Raw genomic sequence first — 22,377 nt, 5'->3', positions numbered from 1 at the left:
CATGAGAACCATGTCCATGGAATGAGACATACTGAGATCTGAAAGATTTTGTAGGAAATGGGAACTTCGATTCTAACTCAGAGGAGAACTCACGAGTAGATTGTCTTTTGGGGGAAGACCTTTCCCTATGCTGGTTCTCGAGGCGTTCCCATGACCTTGCTGTGGAGGATTGTTCGGGGAGGGATGGCGGCAGGCAGAGGGGATGGGGGATTGGCAGGCGAACACTGGGAGCCACACGAGAGATGTTCTGACGTCTGGTCTCTGTAGCCTGGGCTTTATAATGGCAGTAAAGGCACGTTGCGGGTCTGCAGTGGCTGGAACCATATTAATCCTTGTGAAGTGCAGAGACGAGTGAGATGTGGTCTGGGTTCTTGGGGGTGGGGTGGGGTGGGGGGTGGTGGTGGGGCAGATCTGTGCATGCCATCACCCTGTGGCAAAGGCAGCGTGGTACCTGTGGGTGCGGCCCCTGGGGGGGCCAGGTGGGAGGCTGGCCCGAGAGGGTCCCCTGCCAGTGCTCCCTGTGCACTGTAGGGAACAGGTAGCCCAGGTGGCAGGCTAGTGCAGATGGACCTAGAAGTGGGGCAGCTGGGTGTTGTCATCTTCTCTCCCTTATTTCTGGGGCTGCCGGGTTTAGCCCCATCCCTCAACAGAGGGAGTGTCAGAAGAGGTGGCTGTGCATGGTCAGCCTGCGAAGGGGAACCAGGAACTGGAACTGCGCTTGGAAACTACGTAGGAGGTCATAGGGGACCCTTGACAGTTCGTCTTCTAGAAAATGTGGCTCACTTTTCACTATCTCCTGGAACGTAAAACCTGGAGAAGATGAATGACTATCTTTATGGTGAATCAGTGTTTTAAAGAGAGATTCTTTATTAGAAACGAGGTTTTATTTGCCCACAATTTTTGGCAAAGTTCGAAATTCCATTTTCAGTTTGTTTTCAGTGGTTTGCATTTCTCATTCACGTGGTCCTCCCCTCTGCCTTCTCCCTTTCCCCTTCCCGGACACGCTTACAGACACCTGCCAGGCCAGGTGTGCCCAAGCTGTGACCTTGGCCGGCTCTCGCCTCTGCTTCCTCACCTGTGGATGGAGAACTTGGGCTTGCAGACCCTAGTCATCGGCTCCCAGATTGCACAACACCCGAAAGCGTGGCTTTGAGCCCCACGTCACCTGGTGTTTATCATCCTGTTCACAGAAAAGAGTCTCCGTTCAGTGCCTCTTCCTGGTCCCAGTGAGCCGTGTGTCCAGACCACGCTGTAGCAACAACAGTGGTTGGTGGATTTGTCACTGTTTATGGTGACCCTCCCAGCAGGCTGTCTCTGTTCAAGGTACAAAACATGGATGTTCGGTCCCACTGTGTGAAGTCCGGTGCACCGTGTGAAGCCAGGACCAGCCTGAGATGGTGGGTGGGGTGGGGGCCCTCCTGCCAGGCCGTGTAGATGCTGGGAACGGGGCTCCCCAGAGTCACAGGCTCAGGGAAGGTTCAGAGTAGGGCAGACACGTCCTGGGGGTTTGGGTGGAGAGCAGAGTTTGGCAGAGCAGCTCCCTAAGAAGGTGGGGTGCATTGGCTGAGGCGTCCCCCCATCCCAGTAGTGGGGGCAGCCGTGGAGGCCAGAGAAAGAGCAGAGGGGCGCAGTGCTGAGAGCTGTCCCCTCCTGACAGTCGCAGGCTGATGGGCGGCCGTCTGATTGGGGCGCACGTGTGCGGGGGGCATGAGGAGAAGTGGTCGTGGCTCCTCTGAGTTGTGTGGGCGGGTGGAGGAGGGATGAGGCGCTGGCAGGCTTGGGTGCCGGACAAGCATCTTGTGTGGGCTGGTGCAGGGCCTTCCGCCGCTGTGGCCCGGGTCTCCGGGTCCCCGGAGACGGATCGAGCAGGTGGGGACAGGTGTGATGGCTGCCTGCGCACTCCTGTGAGGGGGGAACCACTGTCTTGAGCCACTGAGTGGGGGCGCCCGACAATGGGGGCCCCTCCATGATGAGAACCAGAAAGGCAAGGACCGCCAAGAGCGGATGCGGAGAGCGGTTAGGGAGTGCTGGGCGGGCAGTGAGCTCGGTTCTAGGCACCAGCTGTGTCACGTGAGAGGGGAATCGTGGTCCCTGCATCGCAGGGTGGTCAGGTGGGTCCTCCTGGCCGAGGTGGCAGCCATCCTGGGCTCCCCCTCCCCCTCACAGTCCTGTCGGACAGAGGGAGTGCGGCTTCCCTCCCTGCTCACTGGGTGGTTGGGGGCCTTTGCTTGAATTCTGGAGGGCCTCAGTATTCCTGCTGTTTGCCTGCGTGGACTGTTGTCCTTTTGCTTGTGTTTCTCCCTGATCTCATCCCAGAGCCTGTCCCTCTACCCGCTGACTGTGAGTTCAGTTTCCTTACCCCAGGATCCCAAGTGCACAGGACGTCCCGTCTTTGCCTTTGGCGTCGTCTGTGTGGAGATCCTCACAGGCGGCCCCAGTCTCGGCCGAAGCCTTCAGGGTCATTGACACGGACAAGCAGATGGAGGACAGGTGTGAGCGTAGCAGAGGCTCGGTTCGCAGGGAGCCTTCCAGAGTGGGTCTCACGCAGTCCTCACGTCGGGCAGCCCTGAGCTCGTCGGGCAGCCCTGAGCTCGTCGGGCAGCCCTGAGCTCGTCGGTGAGCTCGCTGCTGCTCGGAGGTAGAGCTTCGGCGGTGCCTCCACTTGGCGCTGCTGCCGGTTCTCAGGCTGGTGATCTGACATTTGTTTCATGGCCATGCGGTGACACCAGAGTTCCTCTGACAGGATCTACAGAGTTACCAGCCATCGTGCTGGGCTGCGTGCCAAGTTTCCACGGCGCCCTGCATGTGGCCTGCTTTTCCCTTCTCTGATTTTAGAGCCCTAGGCCAGGGGGTGGGAGCTGACAGAGACGTCTCAAGCCCCCTGTGGCCATCTGTGTGAAGGCCCTGGGAGCGCACCCAGTTTCTTGCTGGGGTCCCTGTGTGGGTTTCACCAAACCACTTAAGTCACACTCATCATTTCGGGTGTGTGTCTAAAGTGTTTGTGAAATTCACAAGGAAGACCTCTGAGTGGTCCCTTTTTAAGAACGTGGGTAAGGAGTTAAGACTGTACGATTGAGGGTCATTATTGCTGCCTGTGCCCTTGTTAGAGGGAGTGATATGACCAGACCACTGCAGAGGGGAGGTGGACACCTGCCAGGAGCCAGAAGCCTCTCATGGGTTTGGAGGACTTGACGTTTCTGTGTCGCAGGGGTGTGGCAGGGTCCCTTCTTCCTCTGAGGACCTAGAAATAAAGGGACAGAGCCAGCATCGGGGAGGACTGGCCACCTCAGAGGGAGAAGGCGGGTGGCATGCGTGACATGGCCGCCATGTGGCTCGTTGTCCACGGAGCCCTTGGAGAAGGTGAGCCCCAGGAGGCCCGCGAGGGACTCTAGGACAGGTGCTTCCCTCCGATGCCTGTGTCTGAGGGGAAGTGGGTCTGGAGAGGACAGTTAGGGCTTTGGCTGTTGCTGTCAGAGGTGCCTGGTTTCGGAGATTCCCCTGTGTGAGAAGTTCATGACCGTTGTCCTTCAAGATCAGGGTGTGGAGGGTCGATCTGGAGAGGGCTGGCATGGATCCTTACATACTTTCCAGGAGTTTATTTTAAGAAGCAATCAGGCCCATCATTCATCCCAGAGCTGTCTACTGGAAAGGTTGGAAACCATATCAAGCACTAGTGCACTGGCTGAACAAATGACGTGTGCCCACACAACAGAGCACTAGGCACCCCTTGAGAACGTTATCTGGAAGAATCCCAGAGAAAGATGTCCTCTGACATTGTTGTGTGCAAGAAGGTCTGTGGTGGGGGCACCTGGGTGGCTCAGTGGGTTAAAGCCTCTGCCTTTGGCTTGGGTCATGATCTCAGGGTCTTGGGATCAAGCCCCATGTCGGGCTCTCTGCTCAGCAGGGAGCCTGCTTCCCCCACCCTCTCTCTGCCTGCCTCTCTATCTACTTGTGATCTCTGTCAAGATACACTGTTCCGAAAGTCCTGGTTGGTGGCTGCTGTGGGCCAGGCGGCCCGGCCAGGAGGGTATGCATATGGTCCCCACCCTCAGTAAGCCTGTGGTCCACTGGTTATGAGTGGAGCCTTGCTGAATTTCTCATAAAGAAGTGTTAAAATACTCGCAGAGGACTGTGCAAAGAATGCCTTGTAACGGGCAGTTTGATCCCGTAAAATCTGATCCACTGTCTGTCTGCTTGTTCCTGGCTGCATCCCTGACCCAGAGCCACCGATTTTCCAGAAAGTCAGAAGGCAGTCATCGCACTGTCTTCCTGCCCGTGCCTACTCTTGAACTTCTGCAGCCGCCTTTAACCCACACTGTGCCAGGCTCTGTGGGTGGAAAGGGAGGATGGCACATGGTTTTGGGGGGCGAGTGCCCCTACTCTCCTTGGCTTCTGTTCTCCGTGTCGGTTGCCTTCTCGCCTTTGGTTGCTCACCGTCACCTCTCTCGGGCCCCATGTCGCTCCAAGTCTTTGCCTCTGACATTTGATTGTTTATGGTGTTGGCAGCCGTGTGGAGTAGAGCTCCAGTCTTAGAAATCACCTGGTTTAAATCCTTTCTCGGAGCTTGGTGGGATGTGGATCAGAATCGGGGTGTCCAGACTCCTTGTAGCCTCTTAGCCATGTCCCCTCCAGTCACCATGGGGATGGCTCTTCCACACAGACGTGACTCTGCAGTTAAAAACCAGTCTGTAGTTCCCATTGCTGGCCGTATGGAGCTGCACCCAAGGTTGGGGAGGCTGGGGCTCTGCTCTCAGGGGCGGCTCTCCTGGGAGGGGAGCTGGGGATGGACCTCCCGACAAGGCTGTGTGATGGAATGCCGAGTGAATTTGTTCAGGAAGGCAGTCCGCAGGAGGCCTGGGCTGGGTTGGGTTGCCAGGGACCCCTCCGAATAATTCGGTCCCTTGGGGTCTGGCTGTTGAAGGCTGCTTTGCCTTTGCCTTTTAGGCTAGGTTTGGTTTTCCTTTAGGAAACCTTTCTCCTGCCTTCTCCTCCTCAGCCCCTCCCCCACTCTCCCTTTCTCCCTTACTTTTCATCTTTCTTTTCTGCTTAGAAACTGCATAAGCAAAAGAACATCATTCAGAATCCTGTCACCCGTCGATAACCACTGCTAGCATTTTGGTGTGTGACCCTCTCCGTCAGTTTTATATAAATATTGAATGTGTGCTCAATGAACATTGTGGCCGAATGCCAAAAGAGGGAATGGTAACAGGACCTGTGTTGCCAAAAGGAAGTCTCACAGCCTCTGGAATGGGCTTCTGGGATGCAGGGAGAAGTCTGAAGCTTTATGAAGATGATTACAATGTTATTAAGATGATAACAGCACAGGAAACTTAATTTCTTAGTGTGTGGTCTTCATAGTGAAGGTTGGTGGCACAGGGCGGGCAGGGGCTCAGCCAGGGGGGAGGGGACTGCAAGGCTTCATTTGTGTTTTTGGTTTTTGAAGAGTTACTGTTTCGGCCAGCTGTCAGGATAACACACTACGAAGGGGAGGAGGTCTCCGACTTCTCAAACTTTTGTCAGATCACCAGTGTCTCTAACTCCTGGACCTGCCAATTTCCTTGGTGACGGGGGTGCCGCTGTGGAAAGTGGCTATCGTCCCAGCTTTGTGCCATGCTGGAAAAAGAGGGTACTGGGATAATCTCAGGAGCGGAAGTGAGGTGGTTGCCTTCATACAGATTTTTTGCTGGTAGTTTGGTCCGCAATTGCTGCCTCACACCGCCAGTGGAGAGAGCCACGGTCCTGAGGCCATGGCTTTCTAGAAGTGCAGCGTGGAGCGGTGTCATTGGCTTTGGAGATCACAGAATTCCGCTGGCATCTCAACTTGCCCTGCCTGCACACCAGCTGCAGCACCTTCCCTGGACAAGAATGACAGAGTCTGTAGAGACGTAGCCTGTGAGGAATCCTTGTTCTCTCTGGCACCCCAGGCTCCAGCGCGGACCTGGTTCCATTGGCCATCGCGCTCCGTGGGTTCTGCTCTCTGCACTACAGTGTTGGAATTCTCTTCAGGCAGACCTTTGAGACAGGTCCTGACTAACCAGCCCCTCCAGCCTGTCTGTGACCGTCTCGGGACGTCTCCGTCATGTCATAAGTACATAGGTGCGCCTACGGGTGCACCTGTAGGTCCTAAGTGCAGGACAGAAGCCCTCGGGTGTCCCGTCGTTTGTGTGTGGGTGAGAGAGGTTTTTATTCCGAGAATCATTTGGAAGGCTCACGATGTTGGGAAATTGGTCTGCTGACACTCACGGTAAATATTCAGAAGAGGCTCATGTTGCTGATGTTGCCACACTGAGTAGTGATGCAGGATGACACGCCGATTCAAGGACTCCAGAAGCATCTGCTGTTCACCCTTCCAGATCGAAACCCAACCCTAGATTTTGGCCACACAGCTCTGGGGCATCCTTCGACTTACATAGCTGCGCTGTTTATTTTGTTAGTATGGGCGCAAAGCGTCCATTTCTGAGATGTGATTGAACGTGTCCCAAATCTGTAATTTGCTTTGAAAGAGTACAGACATCTTTTGTTTTGTTTTAATTATAGTAAAATATAAGTAACAGAAAATGGGCCATTTATGCATCTTTAAGTGGGTAATTTGTGGCCGTAAGTGGACTTACTTTGTTGAACAGCCCTCACCGCCTTCCGTGTCCAGGACTCCTTCATCCTTGGGAGCTGAGAGTCTGTCCTCGCTTCCTCCCGCCCTGCAGCCACAGCATCCACTCTTTCTCTGTCTGATTTTCTCTGCTCTAGGGACTTCATGTAAGTGGAACCGTACAGCATTTGTCCTTCTGTGTGTGGCTCATTTTCATCTTGAAGTAGGGTTGTTTTTTTTTTTTTTTTTAACTTTTATTTATTTGTTAGTGCACCCCTTACATTAGGTTTATTGGGCTGGAACCCCCATCAGTCAAGGAGGAGATTGCATGAGAGCGGGTGATGCCCGTGAACTTGGCAGCAAGCTTTCCCTGAGGCCTGTTGGCGGCGTTCTTGGAAAATAGCCTGGTGTTTTCACGTCTTTTGTTCCGATCGGTCTTGCCCAGCAGGAGGGAGAACGGGCAGCCGGGCTGGCCCCCCGGCTCAGCCGCTCAGCCTTGGCCGGTACAGTCCTCTCTGGGCGTGCAGATCACGACTTTTGTCCACACTTTGCCAGTCGCTGAGCTCATTCCTGGCAGGGTGGGCTTACCTGTGGAGGGACCGCTGTGTGTTTGGGAGGGGAGCTGAGGTTCTGGGCCTGGGTGCGTGCTCCTACGGGGTATCAGCTCTGGGTGTGCACCTGTATGTAGGGGAGGCTGGGTGGAGCCCGTGGGACGACAGACTGTCCCCTAGCTCTGCTGTGTGCTGCCCGTACCAAGGGGGGCACAGATGTCCTGCAGCCACAGGGCCGGGCACTGTTCTGTGAAGTTGCGGGAGACAGGTTCGTTTCCTGTCTGTGCTAAGAGAAGGGAAACGTGTTGTACCTTCAGGGGCCTGCAGGAATCCAGTGGGATGACCCGTGGTTTCAGCAGCGTGGACGAGTCTGTTTGTTTGAGGAGAGCGACCTGTCCTTCCGGTTGCCCTCTGCACTGTGGACTCTGTTCAGAGTGGAAGTCTGCGTTTTGCTGTAGGGTCTCTCTTTCTGGTTCATCCTGTTCTAGCATCTGTCATGATCTTTTTAGTGAGGGGTGTGTTTGTGGGTTGCAGAGTTGTGGAGTGGATTTAAAATAAGCCTTGATTTAAACTTTGTTTCTTTTTTAAAGATTTTATTCATTTGTTTTTTGAGAGGGGACGAGGGAGGAGCAGAGGGAGAAGTCTTGACATGGGGCTCTATCCCAGGGTCCCCGCATCATGACCTGAGATGCTTCACCAACAGAGCCACCCAGGCGCCCCCCGGCCTTGATTGAAATACGGGGCTGGGAGCAAATAACTGGCATGTTTGATACTCTGCCCTATTATTACGTGTTTAGTTAGACACTGGCAGTCAAATATTCTACTTCAGAAAATAACCACAAAGCCGTCTGCATCAGTGTTTTTGTCCAACATGCTACAGATCATCAGCAATAGGTGTCTGGGGAGAAAGACAATTTGGGGCGCTTTTGTACCCCGAACATTCAGGGCACCACTAATGAACACGCTGCCTCAGATCCCCAGGCAGACAGTTTACAGCAGAAGTCTGCCTTCCGTTCTGGGCCTGACAGCTGAAGGTGGCGTAGGACGTGCTCTGTTACCGCTGTCCGTACATTGTCGTCTTGGTTCCCTTCCGTTGGCGAGAGCATGGCAGAGACGTGGGCCTCCTGCCTGTGTGTCCCCTGATGGGCCGGGGACACCAGTGATCCCTGATGTGGAAAGCGGGCCCCACTCTCGAGGAGGTTTAGATCAAGAGAGGAAAATGGCAAATGCCCCTGGACTGTTGATGCCTGCGTTGTGCAGGCAAAGGGCCCCGTCTCTTCCAGCTGGGGTCTTGTGCGGATGGGGTCCAGCTGGGAGAGGGCTCCGTTACTGGGTTTGGGTTCAAAAGGTTCCTTACTGTCTGGGAGGCATGGTCAGAGCAGTTGAGCGCCTAAAACTTAGACTGCGTTGGGGAGCGATCGGGGAAGTATGGAGCGTTTTCCGAAGCAGGGTTCTGCCGGGAGAACAAAACTCTGAGGGCTCAGAAGTAAAACCCAACCTTTTCCGACCGACCTGCACTTTGTTTCCAGAATGGCTAAGCCCCCTGCTGGGATGAACAGTGGCATGTATTTCAAGTTTTATGATCTTCTCTTCTGAAAATTCAGTAAATAAAATCTCACCCTGCTCACACGTGCTCTCGCCTGTCCTGTTCCTCTGTCTTGGCGGAGAACACACATTTTGCACACTGTTCACAGTAACACATGATTAAAGATAAAAAGTATTAGAAATTGACTTCAAGAACTCACTTTTCTGGTCTCATGGGTTTGTTGCCAGTTGCATCTCTAAGGCCCCTTCAAATTCTATGGCCGTTTGATTTAGAACATTCATGCGGTATTTATTTTGGGACTCTAGAGGATCGCACAATTAATTTTCTTTACCGGTTGGTTTTCCTTATTGCCTTAACATTTGGAGGTACTGTTTCTGAGACTGAATATCGTACGATTGTGATTTCTTGGATTTTTTTTTTTCTTTTGGCTTGCTGAACTAGTTGGTGGAGATTTTGTCAGATTCGCTCCTTTGTGTGATGCCAATGTTTATGGAAAATAAGTGAGAGAACACGAGGCCCTGGGCAGCATACATCATGGAGGATGGTTTATTGCTGGAGACGGGTTTGGGTGCCTGCACGGCCACCACCGGTGATGGGGCAGGGAGAAAAGTGCCTGTCTCTTGCGGGTTTGTTACGGCATTGGGTCTGTGGATGCCCAGCACGTGTAGAGAACATGGTAGTGCCTGTTAACTTCTTAATAGGTAGGGCTTCTTAAGAAGGTAGGGCTTCTTTCTGAGGCCAGAAAGTAATAGAAAGTGGTTATGGGGGCACCTGGCTGGCTCAGTCGGTGGAGCACATGGCTCTTGATCTTGGGGTTGTGAGTTCGAGCCCCATGTTGGGGGTAAAGTTTACTCGAAAAAAATACAATCTCTTTCTTTATTTAAAAAAAAAAAAAGAAAGTGGTTAAGTCATCCTCTTATTTTCTTTCATTATTTACTGCTACAGAGGATTTGGTGGTAGCACGAGGGACTGGTGGACGGGAAACCTCATTCTGGTTTTCGATTGCATTCATATCATCTGAGTTTATGCATTTCCATCTTTTGTTCTGGTTGCTTTTATACCTGTGGAGCACGATGTGAAAAACACAACATCCCAAGAAGATTTTCTCTGTCTAGAGCCTTTGCAAATGAATCAGTCTGACCAGCCAGTTCTTTGTCCACAGAGTACTGTGGCCTGACATTGATTTTTTTCCCCTCAGTTTTAGATGTTTTTATTATGAAATATTTTACACCTGTAGAAAAACACAAGAGAATAATTTAATGAACATGTAGACCTAAACCCTCAGTTTTATCAAATATTTTGTATATTTGATGTGTTTTGGGGAGTGTGTATATGTGCATAATTTCTTTTTTAAAAAAACACCCCATTTCCGCAGGACTGGAAGTTCAGGGGCTGTGGAGTCTGGTTCTCTGCTCTCTGGTGCCTGGGACAGTGGGAAGGGGAGTGGCAGGCTTCGCAGAAACACTGTGTATCCTTCTCCAGTGGCTTGGCCTTCCCGCCTTCCCCTCCTTTCCTCGCGGGGAGGTAACAGTATTGCAGACAGCTGGCTTTGGAGGAGGGGGAAGTATCTTGTTGGGCCCAGACAGTGATACAATTGTGAGTTAAATTGAGGACTGCCCTCAGGGAACTTTTAGGGTCCCTACACAAGGTAGAGCCGATGCATTCAGAAACGGCTCCTGTGGGTACCTCAGTGGCTCAGTGGTTAAGCCTCTGGTCGGCTCAGGTCATGATCCCAGTGTCCTGGGATCAAGCCCCACATCAGGCGGATGGGGCTCCCTGCTCAGCGGGAGGCCTGTGTCTCCCTCTCTTACTTCACCTGCTTGTGTTCCCTCTATCACTTTCTCTCTGTCAAATAAATAAATAACATCTTTAAAAAAAAGAAGTGGCTCCTGTGGAAAACCAGAACGGCTTCAGGAGCTGTTGGTATGAACTTGGCATGAACTTGAAGACACGGAGATGGGGCAGGTGGGCCAGAGCTCCGCCCTGGGAATGTGGTCCTAGGGATTAGAGTAGGTTGTTCAGGGCTGCCTGGACTCTTCTCAGGAGTAGCAAGAGAAGTCCATGGCCTGAGAGCAGTACCCCTGAGCCCTCACCTTACAGAATCGATAGCTCTAGGCCCTTAATGGACCAGGACAGCAGAGAAGAGCAGCAGGCATCCCAGAAGCAGGCTATCTTGGAAGGAGCTCCTCTCCTTCTGGCGGTGTGGCCTGGAGTAAGCAAGCCCCTTGCCCTCTCTGATGTGAGGTCTGTTCTTATTTCGGCTGCCGAGAGGTTAAGAGCAGGGAGTTGAGTTTTTAGACATTGCGCAGTTTTGAGGTGGTGTGGCCTATGGGGGTTTGGAGTAAGCAGCTCCACGAGGAGAAGCCTGAGACCTGACCTCATTCCACTCTCCCGGCTGTGGTCAGTCCCCTTCCTGGGCTGCAGGGGCAGACGTGGTAACGTCCCGCTGACTTGTGCCTGTGTTTCCCTGAGCCCCAAGGAGAAAGCCTGAGTGCCTCAGTTGAATGTGTCTGTGGTTTATCCCTTGCTGTCCCTCTCACTTCCCTGGTAGTGATTCCTTATGTCTGAGCTTTGTGCCCAGGCGAATGCCTTCTGCTGCACTGGTCTGCCTTAGTTTCCTCTTTCAGGGTCTCCTGAGTGAGCCATGTTCCCCTTGCCCCAGCTGCCTTGGGCTGGGTGTTGCCCTGCACCTGCCATGGTCATTCCCCTAAGCACAGTGGCTACTTGGAGGGGGCAGTTGGGATGTGCGTGTGCATGCAGGACGTGAGGTCACAGCCCAGCCCTGGAGAGCAGCAGCAGAAACACCTTGTGTGTGTGTCCCCTCAGGTGCCTCCGTGGACATGGGGACACCCAGCAGGTGTGAGGCCCCACTGGCCCTGGTGCTGGCTGGGAACCTGGGGCTGTCCCCTCCTGTGGGGACAGAAAGGGAAGTGAGCAGCGAAGCAGTGCTCCTGAAGTTGGGGGGTCGCTGGTGGGAGAAGAGACAGACTTGGAGCTGAAGTCCTATGCGTTCTCTCCCACGCATGTCAGCATCAGAAATGAGAATGGGAGGAAGGTGTGATGTTAGAAAAGTTCTCTGTGAACTTTGCGGGAATACTGTCCACTTCCCTGTCCTCCCTTCAGCACTGGTGAAGTGCTCAGATGTTGTGTCTCCCTGGGTTCCCTTGGCCGCAGGGGCCTGGCCCAGGAGTGGCTTCAGGGTTCTGCTCTGCTCGGAGCCTGGGGGTTTGCCACATCTTACAGACGTCAAGTGCTTTCCCTGCCCCACAAACTAATAAGGTGACAACAGTAAAATCTTAGTCCTTTCCTTTAATAAGTTACATTCTTTACATTCTGTTAAATCCCCCCCTTTTTTTTTTTTTTTAAAGATTTGATTAGAGAGAGTGAGTGAGCATGAGCAGTGGGGAGGGTTAGAGGGAGAAGCTGACTCCCTGCCAAGCAGGGAGCCCTACGCAGGGCTCAATCCCAGGACCCTGCAATCATGACCTGAGCTGAAGGCAGATGCTTAACCTCCTGAGCCACCCAGGCAGCCCTCTGTTGAACCCTTTGGAAAATGAAATGGTTTCTTCCATTCTAGAATTCTGGAGTCTCTGCGAGATAAGAAGACAGCTCAGCAGCACTCAGCAATCACGTTTTTAATTTCCAGGAATTTCTAAAATTTTGAAAATTGTTGCTTCTGCCATGGCCTGTTGCAGGGAAGCTGAGCCTGCCTGTTTTATCAGTCCTCATCTCGACCCTGCCAGTGTTTTATCCTCTGCCCCAAGGAGACCTGTCTTCTCTTGGATTCTGTCGTGTGAGAGAGTGCTAATTTGCATCTGCTTCTGTCTGCCCCTCACTGATGATTTTCCCCCACGTCCACTCACGTCAGTGGTTTTCACTGTATTTTTGTTCTCTTTTGGCATTTGTGTGGATGCCTGGCCATTTTTCTGTATGTGGGTATTTCTGCTTATTGGTCCCACTGTCTGCCCAGATTCAGTGACTTGGAGACAAATTGACCCCGGAGTGTTTGCAGTGGAAAAGGAGCAGAAGACCATTTGTTTTGTTGTTCCATTGTAGGAGTGGGTCAACCGAGGCTTGGGGTGGTGATGTGGCTTATGTAATCTGACACAGTCCTCCTTTGATGAAGTCAGATCAGAAACCAAGGTTCCTGACCCTCTGTGCCCAGCAGAGGTCCTTGTATGGACTCTTCATGATGTCCTGTTCCATTATTGTTATCTTGGCAAGGAGCCTCAGAGCTTTTTGACCCTCACGTGTCCCTCTTTCCCTTCAAAGCAGACGTCAAATAGCCATTCACCAAGGCTTACCAATTTTTTCTCTGCTTTAAAAATTTTATTCAGTGATTTAATAAATTTTCCAGCAGTAAAATTCACTTGTGGAACATTTAGTTCTTGGAGTTTTAATGCGTGCACTGATCTACATATCCTCCATGGCAAAGAGCCTGTGGAACAGTCCGCCACTTCTTGGGTTCCCTGGGGCCTCCTTGTAGTCAGCCCCCAACCCTACTCCTGACAAGATGGATCTGTTCTCTGTCGCTTTAGCTGTGCCTTTTCCAGAATGTCACGGAAGTGGGATCGTGCAGATTACCCCCTTCTGAGACTCCTTTCTCTGCGTGAGTGCTTTTGAGATGCATCCAAATCAGTAGTTTGTGCCTTTTTATTACTAAGGAGTCTTCCAGTGTATGGGTGTACCACAGTTTTTTTTTTTTTTTTTTACCCTCCCCCCATTGCATTCCCATTTCAAAACACGTGAGAGTCCTGGCTGACCTGCGTCTTTGTCAGCATTTGATGTTGGTAGGTAGGTGTGTGGTGGTCTCTCTCTCTGATTTTTTTTTTTTTTTTTAATTTTACCTATTTTGTCAGAGAGAGAGTGAGCACAAGCAGGGGGAGCAGCAGAGGGAGAGGGAGAAGCAGACTTCCCACTGAGCAGGGAGCCTGATAAGGGACTCCATCTCAGAACCCTGGGTCATGACCTGAGCCAAAGCCAGATGTTTAACCAACTGAATCACCCAGGTGTGATCTTAATTTGCAGTTCCCTGATGATCAGTGACGCTGAATATCTTTTCATGGCTTATTTGCTTTTCTTAGCCTGTTATGTGTATCTATGTGTCTTGTTTTACTCTTGGTTACACCTGTTGTCATCATCACAGTTGTATTCCAGGCTGGTATTGTGCCTAGGCTTTTTATATCACCATGGTTGTCCACATACTCCAGTAGATACTAGGGGTGAGGCACTGAACAAGGAACTTTATGAACAGAATCTCAATTTATCTTCACAAAATCCTGGTGATTTAAGTATTGTTTTCTGTCACTGTGGAGAAGATATGTAGAGCCCTGTTCAGTGGATATTTGTTGCCTCCCACATACTTCAAGCCAGGCGTTAGGCCCGTGTCCTCCTTCTGTGACTCTGGGCAAGTCATTTAATTTCTGAGTCTGTGTTTGTATCTTCTAAATAGGGATCTGTCTCATGATATTTTCTCTCAGGGTTAGTGAGTGAGGGTTCTAAAGCAGAGTGGAGGAAGCCTGCTCAGCAGAAGGTCTGGCTCTTGGCATTTACTGAGAAAGCCTTAGCATTAGTTTCTGTTCTAACACCTCCTAGCAGATGAGGCTCTTCCTGTCCTGTCCTGGCCACCTCCCTCTGGAAAACTTCTCCTTGGTGGGTTTCCCTGCTCCACTCCAGATCAAATACGAGAGCTGACACAAGATTCAGCCTTTTCCTTTTATGAAGTGTGTTTCTCTGTTTCCTCTGTGTGGCTTACTAATAGACTGCCTCAGTTGGCCCGAAAGATGGAATTGCACTGTACCGGTTTTGCATGACAGACCTCCAGTACTCGACTTGCCCCTGCCCAGCATCCCCCACCCCACTGTAGATGCAGAAGGGACCAGTGACCCTGGAGCTTGCTGGTGGCTAATCTGGATGCTCTTTTCCAAAATCCACATTTCATACTTTTTTTTTTACACTTTGCAAACTTTATATTTATCCAGGGCATAATTAATCAACCAGTTCATTTTTTAACTTTTTTTTTAAAAAAGATTTTATTTATTTATTCGAGAAAGTGCAAGTGAGCATAAGCAGGGGGAACAGCAGAGGGAGAGGGAGAACCAGAGTCCCCACTGACCAGGGAGCTCAACACCGGGCTCGATCCCAGGACCAAGATCATGACCCAAGCCAGAGGCAGATGCTTAACCCACTGAGCCACCCTAATTTCTTAACTTCTTAATGGAATTATAAACATACATACAGATTTGGTCAACACCACATTATGCTTTAAATACCTAAGCTTAGGTCTGGCAGAGGGGTGCTGGGAGCAATAGCGTACGTGCTGTTGCTGGAATTTCTTTCATCTGTCACTTGCTAGTCCTGTAATCAGGCTTTTTCTTTATTGGCCAGATCATTTGGGATGATTTCCAGGAAACCGGAAATACTTTGAAGAGATGTTTCTATTTGAAAGGAGTGCCTAAGGTTTTCTGAAGTCAGTAACAGAAAAGCTGAATGAGCCAGGTGTTTACTTAGAGTCCGTTTCTGCTCCAGTGTTTCGGTGAAGAATGTCTAACCTTTACGAATAGCATTAAGGCTGATCTGGTTGCCAAGGTTATACTGTTTAGGGTAGGACAGGAAGAGGACACTGTAATACTGGCAAAAACAAAAGGGTATGGCAGTGACTGTGTGAGCAAATTGTCAGATCATCTGTTGTGGGTACATGAGGCTTGGGAGCAAGGGTTGGGCTGCAGTGGGCTCCCTGTGCTCTCCTGTCCCCCGACTGGGCACTTCGCATGTCGTCCTCCCCTGGGTAGGTGTGAATGTGATACCCACCCTGTGTGAGCTGCATTCCTCTCTTGTTATCCCTCATCAGCAGAGCTGGCCTTTGAAATACAGGAGCCCAGAGGAACGTGGAAGACTCTGGATTCTGGAGTAGATGGCCTGGAGCCAGGTCCTCTGTCTGCCGGTCACCAGCTTCATGACTGCACACGACTTAATTGCTTTCTGCACCTTGAGGTTCCTGTCTGTAAAATGGGTGTAATGATAGTGCCTACCTCACAGGGGTCAACGGTTGTAAAGAAAGAACTGTCAAGGGGCGCCTGGGTGGCTCAGTGGGTTGAGCCTCTGCCTTTGGCTCAGGTCATGATCTCAGGGTCCTGGGATCGAGTCCCACATGGGACTCTCTGCTGGGTGGGGAGTTTGCTTCTTCCTCTCTCTGTCTGCCTCTTTCTGTCAAATAAATAAATAAAATCTTAAAAAAAAAAATTATCAAGAGGTGGGGTTGAAATAACCCAATTCTGTTGTCTGGTTCCAGTGTTTTCAGTGGTGGGAGGTGAGCCTCTGTGAGACTCACGGTAAGGGTTCCACTCTCCTTCCTGCCCACGTGGGAAGAAATTCTCATTTTTTGTATTGATGCCAGTAGGAAGGCTTGATAGCATGTTTTTATCTAGAAATACAAATAATTATCATCAAAATGACTGTTGCCACCTAAGAAATAGAATTAGCGAAACTAAGAGGGACATTTCTTACATAAAGAAAGGCCAAGTATTTTTTTATGGAGTTACTGCACCTAAAGTTAGTTATGATAAATGACAATCTCATCTTATAGGTGAAAAGATTAAAAACATAATCAGCTCTCTCTGTTAAAAACACAACACGGCACAGTTTCGTTGAAATAATTAGACTCTGCTGCTTTAATCTTGAATTTGGCTGGGTCGCATGTGAGTTAATTTTTTTCCCTGGTTTGAGACGCCCACAGTACAGTGGGACCCTATATGTGAGTCAACCAGGAGGAAAAACCATTTGGGAATTGAATGTTGGCCTAGCAATCCAATTTGACTTCTACCCGCAGGCAGTGTGTGGTGCTGGCTGGGTCTGCATCATTATTCCGAAGTCAGTGCTGATGTCCTGTGACTAATATGTTCCAGCTGTCTGGGTCACTACTTTGGAGTACTATTTATTTGCGGTAGTGATGGTGCAAACAGGAAAAGCTTTCCCTTTTGTTGGTTGAGAGCTTTGCTGGTAATTAGCAAAACAAGTATGCCTCTTACTTGGGAGAGACTGGAAAGGCGGCTGAAGAGTCCATTGTACACGACCCCAGTGGAAAACAATTTGGCTTTACTTAGAAGAGCTGGACACTTGCACTCCTGTGCTCTGCCCCCTCTCTTAGGTGAACGCCCTGGAGAAATGCCGTGTGTGCCCCAGGGACAGGCGCTGGAATGTAAATTGTTCATGATAGCAAAAACTGACAAGTCCCCGTGGGGTCCTCAGCAGAGTGGGGCGGTGAGCTGTGGCTCTGTTCACGCAGAGGGAACTGTATAGAAGGCGATGAATGTCAACCTCAGTTGCACGAGTCACTAGGGGTGCGTCTCAGAATCGGCGTCGCAAGAGGCAAGTCTGAATTCACGCACTCACGTTTCACTTTTCATTGGTTAAAACCCAGCAAAATGCAACCACATACTGAGAATAATACGCATGTGATGAAAACATACAGATGAGCAGAGAAATTAAATCACAGATGGGGCTAGTAGTTATCTGTGCAGGGGAGTGGATGGGAGGGAGTCAGGAAGGGGCACACACGTCTTCCATAAAACCCCATAATACCCCCCAAACCCAGCCTCTGGGGTATTAGGTGCATGGGCTTTGTTTCCATTATTCTCTAGTCTGACATGTGGTCAGCGAATAACAAGGTACCCTAAACGTAGCAGCTTAAAACACTGATGAACATTGATTATCTTACAGGGTCTGTGTGTGGGCAAGACAAAAACAGACCGAACTGGGAAGCTTATTTTGCTCATTTTTGCTTTGGTAACGGCGCAGGCATTCACTGACATGATGGGGGCATAGGTGTGGCACCTGTTTGCAGTGTGGGGCTGGAGGGAGGCCCGTGGTGTGAGCTGTTGGGAGGGAGGGGGCCCTGGCTGGTGACAGCGCTTGCCGGGGCTGGAGGCAGGCGGGGCAGGGCAGAGAGGGATTCGGGAAGTATGGACTTCTGGATGCATGGTGCAGATGGGACCACATGTGCCTAGATGTCTGTCTATCCATGTCCCTAGGTTGGGCAAAAATCTGGGCCCCGTGATTTTGAGGAGAATTCTCTGGACTATTGGCTATCTGCAGCATCCTGGCTCCCCGTGATATTGAAGTCTCTGCCAGCTTCACCCGATCTCCCGAGAACCCCCCCGCCCAATGGGAAAGGAGAGCCCACCCCTCACTCCCTTCCCCAGTTGGAGCTTAAAAATTCATGCAGTGATGACATTCTGCTCACAAAACATGTTTGTTTTTAATATTAACAAGGTTTCAGTTGCTGATTCGTTTACTCATCCTCGCCAAAATCTTGGAGTAAAATTGGTGTTTCCAAAGGAGTGTCATGTGTCTTCCCTTGGTTTTGGGTAGCTTTTGCCATAACTTCCTGGTGAGTGCTCCTGGGGTCCACATGCTCAGGCGTGTGAGGCATCAAGGCCTGTCCTGTCTCTGTGTGTGTTGCAGCACCCTTGGGAACAGGTGCTTCCCAGTCCCCAGGGGAGGAAGCAGCCTGAAGCAGTTCTCTCGATTTTTCATCAAGCTGGCGAGTGGAGGAGATGGGACTGAAAACCAGGCACAGGGATCCTGACTCACTTTTGTTAGGCTTTTGTATGCAGTGCCTTCGCACATTGAACGCCGATCCCCGCAAACCTCTGCGAGCAGGACTGTGGTGACCAGTGCACAAAGGCCCCTTTTAGGTCATCTTGTGGGGAAACTACATGCTCCTCAGTGATTCTGACCCTGGGATCGTGATCAGAGCTGAAGGCAGATGCTTCACCCACTGAGTCATCCAGGCACCCCAGGAGTGGTTATTCTTCAGGGAGCAAACTGCAGTGTACCCCTTCCCCCCACATGGCATGTGACTGTGTTTGGCCTCTTGGCCTTGAGGTTTGGTTACTTTTCAGGAGAGCATCTTGCGGGGTTGCGGGGCCACCTGTATGGTGAGACACGCCTTCAGCTTGGAGTTGGAAGATCTAAGTAGAGGCTTCAACCCTGCTGTTGTTTTCTGGTTGAATGTTCTTGTCGTGCTGTCGTGCTGTCGTTGGGCACCTGGCGGGTCTGCCTGGGAAATCCAGGAGGCCCAGAGGTCTGGCGTGGCTCCGAGGGTGTGTGGGGGCCTCACGTGGGGTCTCAGAAATCCACAGTCACTCCGGCCCTGGAAGCTCTACTTCCCTTCTAAGTGGAGGTTTGGGTGATCTCATGTGTCACTGCCTTGAAATTGATGTGAGTTAAGAGAAACTTAATAAGGCATTTCTTTCTTCTAGAACTTCCTAGTGGGTGAGGCTAATGGTTGTTCCCCACATTTGGGATGTGAGGGATCAATTTTTTCTCTTTTCACGTTTCTCCTGGCTTAAACGCAACTAGTTTGAGCACCTTTTTTTTTGTTTGTTTGTTTTGTTTTTAAAGATGATTTATTTATTTACTTGACAGAGAGAGAGAGAGAGAGAGATCACAAGTAGGCAGAGAGGCAGGCAGAGAGAGAGGCAGGGAAGCAGGCTCCCTGCTGAGCAAGGAGCCCGATGTGGGGCTGGATCCCAGGATCCTGAGATCATGACCTGAGCCAAAGGCAGAGGCTTAATCACTAAGCCACCCAGGCACCCCTTGAGCACCGTTTTAATCTAGAGGCTTGTCATCGCTGAAGAACATTGTCTCAACTGAAATAGCTTAAATCTTATAAAGCTCCTTGCTGGTAACACGTTGTTTCACTTATTTTGCAGGGTGAGGGAGCATGACCAGCCCCGAATGGGCCCCTGGGCATTAGCCATTCGCTTTTCTTTAGGAGAAAGAAGACTGCCGTCCGCTTGAGAGGTGAGTCAAGATTTCTGTGCAGCTTTTTATCCTACGAATTTCAGACACATGGAAGAGTTAGAAGAATGTGTGGTGAGTTCCTGTGTACTCCCTGCCTGCATTTAACACTCATTAGCATTTTACCACATTGTGTGTGTGTGTGTGTGTGTACATATGTGTGTTTGAGGGCTTGTACATTTTTCTGCTGAAGTGTGTAAAGGAAAAGTAAGTTACAGGCATCATGACGTTTTATCCTAAATTCTTTGGGATGTAGGTCCTAAAAATAAGGATGTCTTCCCTGAGAGGCATCTCAAAACTATGAGATGTAGAATCATTGAATTAAACACATTGAATTAAATTACTTAATTAAATTGTTAAATTATAAAAATATATTGAATTAAAATCATTGAATTAAACTCTGATTTCCTATTAAAAGGTGTAATTTTGGATTTATGATCCCTTCATAGCTGATAAAAACCTTTAAGCTATGAGTTATTTAATGGACAGATAGGCAATGTGAGCATGTTTGAAAGAGATCTGTTTGTCCATAAAGGACTGATTGGGTTTCGCACTTGCCTGCGGGTCCCGCGTAAGAGGGCGGCCGTGTTTTCCTCGTTCGGCATGCTCTGTCCGTTTGTGCCCTGTGGGCTTCACAAGTAGACCAGTCTCTGCTTGAACAGGGTTGAAGGTCTTCACTGAGTTTTTAACCCTAACTCCCAGGAGAATGTGCCAGGGAGATGCGGTCCTGTGAAGCTGAGGTTTTACCGTATTAAAACCAGCATTCAGGACATTGACAGTGACTCGCAGCGCCATCGCCGTGATTTGACTACCGAACTGGCACTTCCCTTCAAACCCTGCAGATATGTTGAGCTGTGACTAGTTGTAGATGGAGACACATCAGGACCAGTCCCACGTGATCACTGGTAGCCCTTGGTGGCTCTGCATGGTGGCTCTGCTGTCCCATGGGTGGCTGTCCTCCACACAGTGCTGGGCTCTCCCTCGGTGGGCCCTGGGAATCCAGGCATTTCTTCGTGGAGAGGTTAACGAGCTACAGCTGCCCATTTTGAGCCTTACTTTAGAAGAAGTCTTTATGTCTTCTTAGATTCTTGGCAGTCTTCTTAGATTCTTGTGTCTTATTTAGACCACAGAGTTCGTGACGGCGGTGAGGTTTCTTGCTGCGGACTTGAGCGCATAGATTCAGAGGCTTGTGTGGGGCAGGCCTGTACCAGGACAGGAACTGGGGTTTGCTCCATAAGGGGCAATGAGCACCGTAGGGTACAAGTCCATATACATTGCCCAGTTTTTGACCCAGTAAAATGTGTCTGGCTGAAGTGGGAAAGCTTTCTGATTTCAGACCTTTAGGGACTAGAATGTTCATTGGAAGGAAGTGGTTCCTGTGGGACTTGGATATGTTTATGGCTAAATTTGGCTTTTATAAATAAAGTTTTATTCAGACACGATCATGTTCATTTGTTTATGGTTCATCGGTGACGGCTTTTGTGCTGCAATAGCAGAATCACACGGTTGTGAGAGAGACCAGGGTTGGTGGCTCCAGCAGTGACCATAGGGCCCACAAGACAGACCTAATATGTGTCCCCCTGGCACTTTACAAAATGTTTGCCAACTCCTGCTTTACTTCATAAAGGCAAGGGCGCAGTGGTGATAACCGCTGCATCTTGAAATAGCCTCAGCCCATTCATTTTAATGTGAATGCCTTTATTTATTCATTTATTTATCCCACAGATATTTACCGAGAGGCTACTATGTGTCAGGGATAATAAGATGGTGACAGTCGTGTAGGCTCTCACCTGTGTGGAACTTCCCAGGAGCTCCTGTGAACTTGAAGCTCCACTCCAAGATTGTGCTCTGTACGTGTCAGAACAAAAGCATGAAATGGGAATGGAATGGAGTGACCACATCCTCCGTTTTGAATGAGTATATTGGTTATATTTCTTAATTTTATAAATTTGATAAGCACTTTCCATAACATAATGATCTACATTGATGTGGCCGTGTGTCTGAGTGTGTCTGAAGGTCTTGCTTGTTTCCTTGGGGTGACAGCCGACTGTCTAAGGCAGTGTGTCTGCATCGGACCACGAGCTTGGACATGCTCATCCCAGCAAGCCAGGCAGACCTCCCATCTCAGGCTACATGAATAATAAATAATAAAACTCAACAGAAAGAAAAGCATGCAGGGTAGTTAAGTTTGGAATGTGGTATAGCAGATTCATCTATCACTGTTGGCATGCTTCTCTGTTTGCATACGTGAGGTTGTAAAAGTTTGTTCTCTTGATAGGAGGTCATAGAGGGCATTGTCTTGGACAGAGACAGGTGAAACGGTTAACACTGCTTTAATCCCGGTAGTGTTTTCATGTATGTGCCTAGATGCTTTATGGGCATGAGTCACTGCTCTGTCGTCACCCCAGACTGTGCTCCGACAGACAGAAAGGAAATGCCGTTGACTCATTCCTGCAAACCCTCATAGGGCCGTCACGGCTGCCTTGGCTCGTTCTAGCCCGAGACATCCTTTAGGAAAGTGAAGTGAGGTCGAACATTTATTTGGATGTTGGAGGTACAGTTGGTTAGCTGCGTGGAATGAGGTAAAGATGGCAAAAGGCATGACGTCCCGACAGTGTTCACTCCTTGCCTTAGAACTGTCTGCCACTGGGCAGGGTGCTCCTTGTCACCCTCTGGGGCAGTGATCTGGGTGACCGTGCTTTGCCCTGAAATCGGAGCCTCTTGGGAGGGGCTGTGCGTGGGGGTCAAACTCTGCACTGGTTGGTTTTGTTGCCATGATTGTAATAAAGTTAAGGTGTAGCTCCTCTTTCTGAGGGAGAGATGGTACATATGCATTCACACGTTCTGCTTCTGTGTTTAAAATGTTTTTACAGCTTCCGTCCTGCCCTTCA

General features: G+C 50.2%; 1 protein-coding gene across 12 annotated transcripts in view; it reads left to right on the top strand.

The window, feature by feature from the left end:
• Positions 1-22,377, top strand: part of SGMS1 (sphingomyelin synthase 1) — a 267,103-nt gene that overhangs the window by 8,725 nt on the left and 236,001 nt on the right. For 11 of the 12 annotated variants that reach the window (XM_059170251.1, XM_059170248.1, XM_059170252.1 and 8 more), the window contains exon 2: positions 19,399-19,489. The gene's annotated coding sequence lies outside the window, so the exon portion shown is untranslated. Of the gene's footprint in view, positions 1-1,304; positions 1,324-19,398; positions 19,490-22,377 lie in introns of those variants that run through there. The other variant, XM_059170247.1, reaches the window with a different exon arrangement.

The sequence above is a fragment of the Mustela lutreola genome, chromosome 4 (assembly GCF_030435805.1).
Source record: "Mustela lutreola isolate mMusLut2 chromosome 4, mMusLut2.pri, whole genome shotgun sequence".
NCBI classification, from domain to species: Eukaryota; Metazoa; Chordata; class Mammalia; order Carnivora; family Mustelidae; genus Mustela; species Mustela lutreola.
This window is presented reverse-complemented; position numbering and strand designations above follow the sequence as displayed.